Genomic DNA, 10,941 nt, shown 5'->3' with positions numbered 1-10,941 from the left:
GGGGCAGAACACAGGCTGGATTGGTCTCTTAGCCTTGTGTCACTTCAGTTGGCATTGGAAATGTCTCTACAGCATTTGCTCCCCTTCTTGTCCATTGTCTGGTGGACAAGCAGTTGGCCAGATTGGCCCCAGGTTCCTGGGCAGTGCCTATCTTGTCGAAGCCAACCATGGGGATCCCAAGCCTTACAGGGTCATTGATTCAGGAAGTGAACAAATGATCTAATCATGACAAGGAGTTCCCCTAACCACAGAATGCCATCTAGAAATAAGCAGGCATGTTCCTGCTGACCAGTAAGACCCACGGGGGAAGAAAGTTTGCTGAGGGCTTCTGGGGAAATTCTCCTGGCTATTTTCCAAAGGGAAAGTGGCCTTTTCTTCCTCTGCTGTTTATGAAAGCAGCATCCAGAACTTCTGCAGCTTAAAGAGGGAGACGACACCAGGAGCATGAGCTGAGCTACTTGCAGACAGAAGGAGGCGCGGGACCCAAAGTCTGGGCTATTGCTGAGTCTCTCTGACCATGTGCTTTGGCTGCTTTTCTGACACACAATCCAAGTTACTCTCACAGATTCAGAGTCCAGGCATCCTACCCTCTGAATCCCAGTTCCCCTGGCCTGGAAAGTAAGCAACGCTATAATAGTAGGTGTTTTGAGATCTGATTCAATCCCCTAAAACTTGGTTTACATTTAGCTTTAAATACTCATTAATTGTACAAAGTATACACTTACTTACTGACTTAGTCTGTTTAGGCTACTGTAACAGAATGCCAGAGACCAGGGGGCTTACAAACAACGGACATTTATTTCTCACGGTTCTGGAGGCTGGGACTTCCAAGATCAAGGTCGTTTCAGTGCTTGGTGAGGGACCACTTCCTGGATCTTAGATGGCCGTCTTCTCACTGTGGCCTCATGTGGCAGAAGGGATGAAGGAACTCTCTGGGACCTCTTTTAAAGGGGGATGGATTTCATCCTCAGGGCTCTACCCTCATGAACGGATCAACTCCCAAAGCGCCCCCTCCTAATACCATCACCTTGGGGAGTGGGGTTCAACTTGTGAATCTGGGGGACACATTCAGACTATAGCACTCACCATGTTCATTTTCAAAAAATTGGGAGAATAATCCTGTCACAGGTAATAGAATGCACTCCTCAGGGACTAGAGTCTGACAAGTGAACATTCCAGCACACGGGAACAATCCCATGCCAGGGTCTCTCCCCATTGTAGATATTTGAAGAGTCATAGAACAAGTGACGGATTTATTTATTCCAGTGAGATCTTTGGCCTATTCAATCCTGTTCAAAGAGACTTGGTGTCAACAGGGAAGGAAGCCGCTGCTGTCCAGTTGCTGACGCTGGCTGAGTCTACACCCTGCCACGATGTGACCCAGCATGGTTCCTGGAAGCGGCACCAGTTACAGAATTTGGTGATGACAACAAGATCGCCAAGGTTTGGTGAGAGTGTGAAGCCCTGGCTTGGCTGAGCCTGCGTTGCTCTGGTGTGCGTGCTTGGGGGAAGTGATCTAGGCCGAGTCTGTCTTCCTAGACTTCCCAAGTACCTCCCATCATTGCCTGCCCAGCATAGACCTGCTGGTACTCTGGTCAGGCCAGTACTTTCTAGGAAAGACCCAAGACCTGATCTTCCTCTTCTTCCTCTTTCTTAGTAAAATCTTCATAGTGTCTCTCTCTGTATTAGGTTCCTTCTCTTGGCCAGCTGGCACTCTGGGAAGCAGATCTGAAGCACTCCTTCTCACTAGGCACTGCTGACCTTAGTGGCTGTCTTTCTCTTTGGACAGTACCGTGACTCCCCACGGCCTCAGTTTTGGATCATGAGATTGCTTATGTCTCTCGTGGAGATTGCTCAGCACGTTGCTCAATTAATGCACACTCTTCCACGTCTTATTTTGGTTGCCCCCAAACCAAGGCAGGCCTGGCATCAAGGATGAAGGCTCAATTAGTTTATTTGAGGGGAGATTCTAGGAGACACGATGAGGGAGGGGGAAGTGAGGCAGGGAGGAAAGTCAAAAAAGGCAGGTCTCTGAGCAGGTCATTGCTGCAGGAAACAGGGCCTGAACTGCACTGGGTGCTCTGAGAAAGTGTGGGGGACACCTCAGAGTGCCACTGTCTGCCCTGTGGAGGGCAAGGGGCTGTGGTGTCAATCAACCAACTCCCATCCCTTCTGTGGGCTGTTCACTCCCTGCTGCCTGTGGCCTGGCCTCTGGCTGCAGGGACTGCTCTGAGCCCCAGGGGAGAAAAGCAAGAATATAAGGCACCGTGGGAACTGTGTCTAGGGGACACTCAGGCACCCCAGGAAACAGGAGCAGAATGCCGAGCTAACCTGCGCCCACAAAGGTCCTCTGGGTCTGCTTCTTTCTTGTGCCTCCTTTTTGTCTCCTGCCTTTGATGTATTTTCTTCGCGCAATTTGACCTGGATCACAATTCTCCTTTATCTGTGTGTGTGTATCTCTGTATATTGTGTATGTATGTGTGTGTGCATGTATCTCTGTGTATGTATGGGTGTGTGCGTGTATCTCTGTGTGTGTATCTCTGTGTGTGTATCTCTGTGCGTGTATTGCATGTGTGTATCTCTGTGTGTGTGTATTGTATATGTGTATGTGTGTGTGTATCTGTGTATGTCTCTGTGTATTGTGTATGTGTGTATCTGTGTGTGTCTCTGTGTATTGTGTATGTGTGTGTGTATTATGTAGTGAACAAAGTGCTATTTGTTCTGAAGCTCAGATCCTGGAGAGAAGAGCACTCTCGTTGATCACATTCCTACGATAGACCAGGCACTCAGTACCTTACAGACATGCCCCATGTGATCCTCACAATAACCTTGTAAAGCAGATGTGTGCGCAAACTGGGACTCGGGACACTCAATGCGTCCCCCAGGGGACGTGGTAGGAAAGTGGCAGAGAGGCCCTTAGAACTCACTTCTGTGTCTCACCAGAGCCACGCACTTTCTGGTAGCCAAGGCTGCTGCTCCCTGGGGATTCAGGGCCCGCTTGGAGAAAAGGAAATAGCTTTCAGCTATTTCCCCACAGTATCCAACCAAATCAACTGGACTTACAGCCCATCCCCGGTCCCCACATTTTGTGGTAAATTGGATATCGAATGTACATATTATTGAATTTCATGTTCTGAATGTTTAATTCTTCTCCAAGTGTCATATAATTAGCCATTTGTTACATAAATTGTTTTCATTACTTGCATAAATTGTTTTCATTAGTAGCTGTAAATGAGTGAGTGGCATTCGTATGTAATAAATACAAATCACGCCGCAGCAGGACAAGTCGGTCAGAGCATAGGTAGCTGGCAATCCCCCAGGGAAGCAGGAGGCACTTGATAGAGTTCCTCTCTGGCTCCCCGCTGCGAACACCTGTCGACTGTGCTGGGAGGGGTCGGGAGACTCTCTCCTTCCCCCAATGGGCCAAATGGGACTCTGGTGCAGTGGAGGGGAGAATATTTCCTACTACAGCAGAATCATCACATCTGCCCCAGCAAATCTAGGGATGCTGACAGTACAATTTTGAGCATCTTCAAGGACTGAGGCCCTTTATACACAGTGTCTCATTTTCATTTAATCTATACAATCCAGCTATGATGTGAACTGAGTCATCAAATTACTAGTCACCTAAGCCACATGGGTAATAAGTGATGACTCAAGACTCAAGTCTAAATCCTCACGATTCTAAAGCTGATACTCAACGTGGCATCATTGTTTGGTCCTCAGCAAGAGTGGCCCCTCTGTTCCTGAGATTTCCTGCTGAACACTGCGCTGAGATTCAGGAGATGATGCACATAACTGAGCAGCCCCTCCTCTGGCCTCTCTCCTCGCCTTGAACACTTCGGGCGTGCTCCTCAGAGCCTCTGCCTGGCTCTTCCCTCTGCCTGGAACTTCTAACTGCAGGTGTCTGCATGGCTTGCTCCCTCCCTTCATTCAGGTCCCTGCTCAAACATCACTGTCATAATTTCCGTGGCTCTTGGGCCCTGTTTCTCATCTGCTTTGCTTTTCTCCATTGCACTCATTGCCATCCTAAGTGCCCCATATTTCATCAATTATTTTTGCTTCTCTGCTCACTAGAGTGTGCACCATTCATAAAGGCAGGCAGTTTTGTCTATTTTCTTCACATCTTTATTTCCACTGTCTAGAATTGGGCCTGTAACAAATAATATTTGTTAAGTAAATAAATGAAAACAGCGCACAAAAGGCGCTGAGCATGCAAAGTCAACGCCAAATCCGTGTGCTAGACTTTACGTGCTTACCTCACAGGGAAGCTGCTGGTGGCCTATTTGCTCTGGTTTAAACTGCAAATTTCACACGAGCTTAAGTGTTTGACTTCCTAGGCTTCAGCAACGAGAAGCAAATTGGAAATGAGAAGGTGAGTGGACACAGGAACACTGGCCGATGACCTACTGATGGCCTAGCAGAGAGTGTGGTGCCAAGTGTTCCAAAAACACTTAACAGCTAAGAAATATCGCATGCCGAGGCCATGGGCTATATGCTTTAACAGCCTGTTCCGTCCCACCAGCACTTGAAGAAATCATTGTAGACAAGAATAGGATGGCTGGGCTCCATAAAGATGACCTTGAGTCAGGAGAAAAGAATACATATATTCCAAATGTTCTCTTTAAGAAGGCAATCATATCTGTAAAACTTTCTAGAAAGATTTCTATCCCACGATTAATTTTTCCTAAAGCTTTGGTTCTTAGAGAGGTAAGAATGCATAATTTGGACATTCCACTGTTGAGGAATACAGCTAATTCCCCCAAAAGTCAGGTAAATTCCTGACTAAATAGTATATGATCCTTTAAAGAGTTTTCCAGCCAAGCTTAGGGAACAGATACAAACTACAAAAGATACAATTAAAGAGCAATGAAGCGCTAGGTCTGCAACCCCAACCAAGTATAACGGGAGTACAGAAGTGGGGGGTTCACACGGGCCGGGACAGATGGAAAGGACTCAGAGAAGGCATTGCACAACGTAAGTTCATTGCAGGCAGGGACCTTATCTTAGCCACTGTTGTGTCTCCCCATACTGGAAAGTGCTTACCCCATAGGAGGTGCTCTGAAAATGATTATTGACAGAAATATGTAGAGGTGAGATGGAGCGGGAGAATGATACAACTAGCTGTGTGTGTGAGGGGAGAGTGTTCATTGTGAGGGACATAGCCATGATCCAGATGAGAGAAAATTGTGTTGAAGAATTGTGAGACATCCGTATTGACATATAAGCTATCTCCCAAAGATGGAAAAAGCCTAGTGGATGCGTTGCACTGCCAGGTGTAGGGAGCCCATGTGAGTTCCTGAGTTGAAGGCTGCAAGGCTCCACCATGATAGGGGAGGCATGTAGGTCTTGGCGTTCCAAGGACCTGGTTTCAAATCTCGGCTCTACCTCCAAGCTTTGGGTATGGTCTTTACCTTCTCTCTCGCGCGCGTCATTGCCTGTATGAGGGCTGTTGTGCACTTCTCAGAGGTTACGTCAATAACATTATTACTATTTGTACACACTGCAAAGGTGCATATGGGTGTGTATGCACACACACATATCTGCTAGGGACTGCGCATGATTCTCAAGTGTAGATAGAACATGGAATGAGAGTAGAGTATTTTGGAAGTCATGCTTGTTGCAGAGGATAACACATAGGAGGGGATGGGGAAGAAAAAAAACTAAACCTAAAAGAAACTCCCTACAACAACACCTGTTACACCAAGTATTTGGTTATTTTATGGGTCGAATGACATTCCTAGTTCTACCAACATGAACGTTAGAAACAAAGTTCTGTTAAAATACATTCTGAATGACTTCCGCAGACCTATTCTTAGAGAAGACTATCAAACTTCAGGTTACCAAGTAAGAGTATGGCTTCCATAGCGATGGGGACTTGCGGGCTACATTTCTAGCCTTCCCGGGAACCTGAGCTATTACGGAAACATAAATAAAAATGCTGGCTTTCACCCACTGATTCCTGCTGTCAATGCTGATCCAGAGGGACCTCTCCTCAGGCAGGGAGATTCATGTTCATAAATGCCACCTTCAACTCAGAGCCCTGCTCTGTTTTATTGCAAGAGCTTTTCCTGGTATCATTGGCGAAGGTAGGGGCCCGGACTCAGTGAAATTCTTTCTTTACACACTCTTACTCGACCTGTATGAGAGCACGGCGTGGTTCCACCTGGGCAGGAATGCTTTTTCCCTTCAGTCTGCAATAAACAGTGGTGGTTCTGTTTCTGTAGTGCAAGAGTACTAATGCATATCCACTCCAGACCAGTAGAAGCAGGTAGCTTACTGTTTATATGGTTCCTGCCAAACATTTGGGTAAGAAATTTGGGCAAAATGAGACTTGTTTGTCTTTTAAAAATAAAGCCCCTTAAAATGCAGTTGCTTTCCCATCACTTCTCTCTTGCACTTTGTATTCACCCCTATTTGTACCTTCTTTCCTCGTTTATGCACATAATCCCTCACCTTCCTTAGCTATGGGATTAGGGATTGAGTTGGGATAAAGAAACATCTCTTTATTTCAAGACATTTTTTACTAAGTTTAGATGTAGGAAAAAGTGGAATTGTCAAGTGATGTTTCTTTTCGTCTTTCTGTTTCATTGCTACGTAATGGAAAACATCCAAATACACCCTGCTAAATGTTGAGTAGAACTTTAAAGTGACCAGTGAAGGCTGATCCAGCAGTAAAGTCTCTGCGGTCTTTCCAGATGTAGCCTGTCCGGCTGTCTTTGACTTAATGCCACAGGTATTTCGCTTGCTGTGGAAACAGGAGGGAAATTTAAACCCAAATTAAAAGACTGAGTCCATTCCTGCTTGCATGTTGTGTTCAACATGACCCCCTCAGCGGGCAGATCCTGTCTGAACAGCAGCACTTAGCAACCCTCAGATGGTTAGTACGGGATGTGACCTGGTCTTCAAATATGGCCACATCTCTGATTTCATTCATTTATTGCATATATCTGTACATGCCCAGTTATGGAGTCACACTTCACTTAGATGCTAAAGTTGATGTGGAAGATAAAAGTGCTACTCTGGTTAGAAGTCACAACCAAGACAAAACCAAACCTGGGCGTGTCCTCAGGTTGCTAGAGCATGGGCCCAGAACTGTGTTTGGGTTTTGTTTTCCCTTTCTAGGGCCTGAGAATTGCCAAGATCAGTTCTGTAGGGAAGAGCAAAGGGACAAAGAAGGGGATTTTAAAACTTTCCCTTTTATCAAGTGTGAATTGAATTTGAGTAAGTTAAATAATGGCATAAGATGATCCCACAACATTTCCCTCTTGCAGCCCTTATCAGTCTCAAGTTACCCAAGGAGCCCCCAGGGTTACTCAGTCACATGAATTCACAGGTTCTTTCCTTCCAGGCTTTGTTCTGGAGCTGATCCCTCCACTGTCATTCTCATCTCTCTCTCGCTGATGGTGTAGCTATTTGAAATGGTTCCTTTAGGGTCAGATCGCAACCCCACTGGAGCCCTGCCCCTGGATTCCAAGGTTATGACTGTTTCAGTTCATCGTCACATGCTCCAGCTATTTAATTTCTCCATTGCTAAGCCATATGCCCTGGGGCCTGGGCCTTGGGGTGCTTCCAGACTCAACGTCAGGGTGAGCTGGAGTGAGCCCTATTCCACCTTCCTTGCATTGGCGGGTTTTAGCAGCACAAACACTAAGAAAGGGGAATGGAGCAATGTGAGCATGGGACGCTTTTTCAAGGGGGAAATTTTCTGCAGAACCAAGTGTTCAGAATGTTGATCTATTTATTTAACGTCTGTTCTTTGCCTTAAGTTGTTAGTCATCTTTCAGGTATGTGTTCTCTCCCTCCTCTTAGTTTGCAAGCTCTCTGTGGGCAGACACTGGGTGAGAAGCTTCACGTTGGAGTTGTCTTAATGATTGTGTAGGAGTGAGCTAGGGAAAGAAATAAGGAAGTGACAGTTCACATAGAAGCAAGACGTGTGCAAGGCCCTGATTAGGAACGATGTGACACCTTTAGAACAGGGTAGATTTAGAGGACGACTCGTGGGGTTTGACTCCCATCTGTGAAATCTTCGGCACTCCTCCTCCTAACAGGCAGGGTATAAGCCTTACAATGCGGTGGGGACTATTCTGCATAACTCCCAAGGGGGGATCAGAAAAGGTGATGCAGTTCCTGCTTTGTTTTCTGGAACACTCACTTGCATTAGGAGCTTGAGCCATCATGTCAAAAGTTTGGCTGCCCCGAGGTCGCCATGCTGTGAGGAAGCTCAGGCCACTGCAGAGGCTGCACGCGGGGGCTCTGGTCAACAGCCCAGCTGAGGTCCTTACTGACAACCTGCATTCCCCTCCCTAAATTAGATGTGAGTGAAGATGTCTCTAGATGATTCCAGCCCCCAGCTGTGGAGTCCCTTAGACCTGAGTGTTCCCAGCTGAGGCCCCCAGCATCATGGTGCAGCCAGCAGCCTTTCTCCCGTGTCCTCCAATCCTTGAGCCACAGCATCCGTGAATATAACAGTTGTTGGAAGCTCCTATGTTTTGGGGTAAACTGCTGTGCAGTATTAATAACTTGAACATGGCATGGGTGGGTGGGTAGGGAATGAGGCCTACAGAAATATGCTGGGCTCACTTAGGAAGGCTGTTGGATGCCAAGACCAGGAATTAGGATTTTATTCTGTAGACCAGGGGTTGGAAAATGTTTTCTATAAAAGGCCATATAGTAAATATTTTAAGCTCTGTGGGTCATATTTGGTCTCTGCTGCATTGTCTTCTTCTTTTTATTTTTTTTTACAATCCTATAAAAACGTAAAACCATTTTTAGCTCAAGGACCATATAAACACAGGCAGCTGGCCACATTTGGCCTTCAGGCTGCAGTCTGCCAGCCCTGCTATCGGCAATATGCCGCCAATGGGGTTTTTAAATGAAAGAGTAAACTAATCTGCTTTTAACTATAACATCAACCACTGTGGAAGTACTAATTCCAGATGTTATAAGAGAAATATATCGATATATCATGTATGTTTTTAAATTCAAGAGCTGGATACAGATTGATATTTGCTGTGTTCAGATCTGATGCACTAATGCATACTAAGAAGCATATGAAAGATTTCCAATGGAGACAGCCGTTTCCTATGTCAATAGGACTCTAAGCCATTTATTGGAAGATTTTGAAATCTTATAGTCTGAATAACTGATATGTTTATAATTATTTCTAAAATGTCCTTTATCAAAAGTTTTATTTGAAGTTAAGAATCTTAGATGCTGTTATTCTCTTTCTGCCCTAGGACATTCTTAAAATGGAGATGTGTTGTCTCTCTGTTTTTTCAACTGAAATATTTTGAAATAAATAATGATCCTAACAGTTTCATATCATGCCATCTGTGCAAGATAAAACTTTTTAAGGAACTAGTAGCTACAAAGAGCAATGGCGTTTAGAGCCTTTGTCATGTCCTGCAATGGAAATTGAATGCAGTTTCACAGAATTAAAGAATATCACACATTTTAATTTTCTTTAAATAACCAGAGAGATCAGTTTAAATTATTCTCTAACTGCTTGTTGATTGAAGGTGCATTTCAAGGCTTCCAAAATGCATCTAATGAAATAGTCCTTTGCATAATCACTTTTATTCTGGAAAAGAGTTACTGTGTTGTAAACATTTAGCCCATATAATTTTGCTACAGGTCATCTGAGAGAGAATACGGCATTTCACTCAAATGTGAGACAGAAATTTCAGGTCAAATGGTACTATAGGCAGATAAAGTGAAAGACGGATTGAAAAATACGTACGAAATTCATGCAATCTCTCTAAGACTTTGTTGCTTTATCTGCAACCTGAGAATGAATGAATGAATGAACGAATGAGTGAATGAATTAGTGAATGAACAAACGAACAATTTCTGGGTACCAGATAAATAAATGTTCACCTCTTGCATAAACATTGCTCTATTTCCTTTACATAATAGTTTTGTAAAACAGGATGCTATTTACCTTTTACTAATGATAAAGCTGAATCTCATGTTTCTTGCTTTGCGAAGTGGCGAACTATAAAATTAGGTAAAACAGGTGGGAACATATTGAGAGATACCAAGAAAAATATCCTTCACGACTGTATGAAAAGTATGCATTTCACAGCTCATGAGAAAGAGTTGTTAATTTCTTATAAAAGTTAAATCTCTTTTTGGCCAAGTCAGTTAAAATAATACTTTTCTTGGTAGAATCTTCTGGTTATAATTATAAGTTTCTTTAAGCACCTCTTCTGAATTGAGCCAAAGCCAAGCAGATCCAATTCTCATAAGGCGTTTTACTGGTGTGTGTAAAACCACACTGTTTACCGAGCGACTCGGCCTGACTTTGCTGTTCCTTTGTTTACACAGCTCCTTGTGGCTCGCTGTCAGAACCACAGACTATTTCTCACTTGTTTCGTTTTGCTTCCTTTATCCCATGTTGGCTTTTGCAAAAGTCCCACTAAATGGCTATTGGACTAAGCCTTTTCCTTTGCGGGCAGGGAGGACGTGTTTTGCTGCTTGGGGTGCAGGCTCATATTGTCGACCTGCTCAGAATGTGGTGTAGCAATACTGTTTCAACACCGTCTTCAGCTAACAGATATGTCATTGCACAAGCCCGTTCTTTGCAGCCTCTGGCAATTGCGTCATCTCATGGTAGATGCTCAAATGAAGCATCATTAGACTACGGCTTTTGGGTTTAAGTTTAGGCTATGTGGAAACTCGATTTATGGTATCTGGGTCATGTTGAGATTTGGAACTATCTACATACAATGAAGGATTTGGGACATTCATTTCCAGTCACGACTGTAACTGAAGCCACTGTGTCTCCTTTTATAATTCTCAGTTCCTTTTTAGTCATTCCCTTCCTGTCCCAGCTTCTCTCAAATGGTGTGATTCCTACCACTTCCTGATAGAACAATGATTTTGTCTTCATGCCTGGGCATCTTCAATGTCTTTGGTCGTTTCACAAGGATGTCCTTA

This window comes from Equus przewalskii, chromosome 14 (genome assembly GCF_037783145.1).
Source record: "Equus przewalskii isolate Varuska chromosome 14, EquPr2, whole genome shotgun sequence".
NCBI lineage: Eukaryota > Metazoa > Chordata > Mammalia > Perissodactyla > Equidae > Equus > Equus przewalskii.
Note: the sequence above shows the minus strand (reverse complement) of the source record.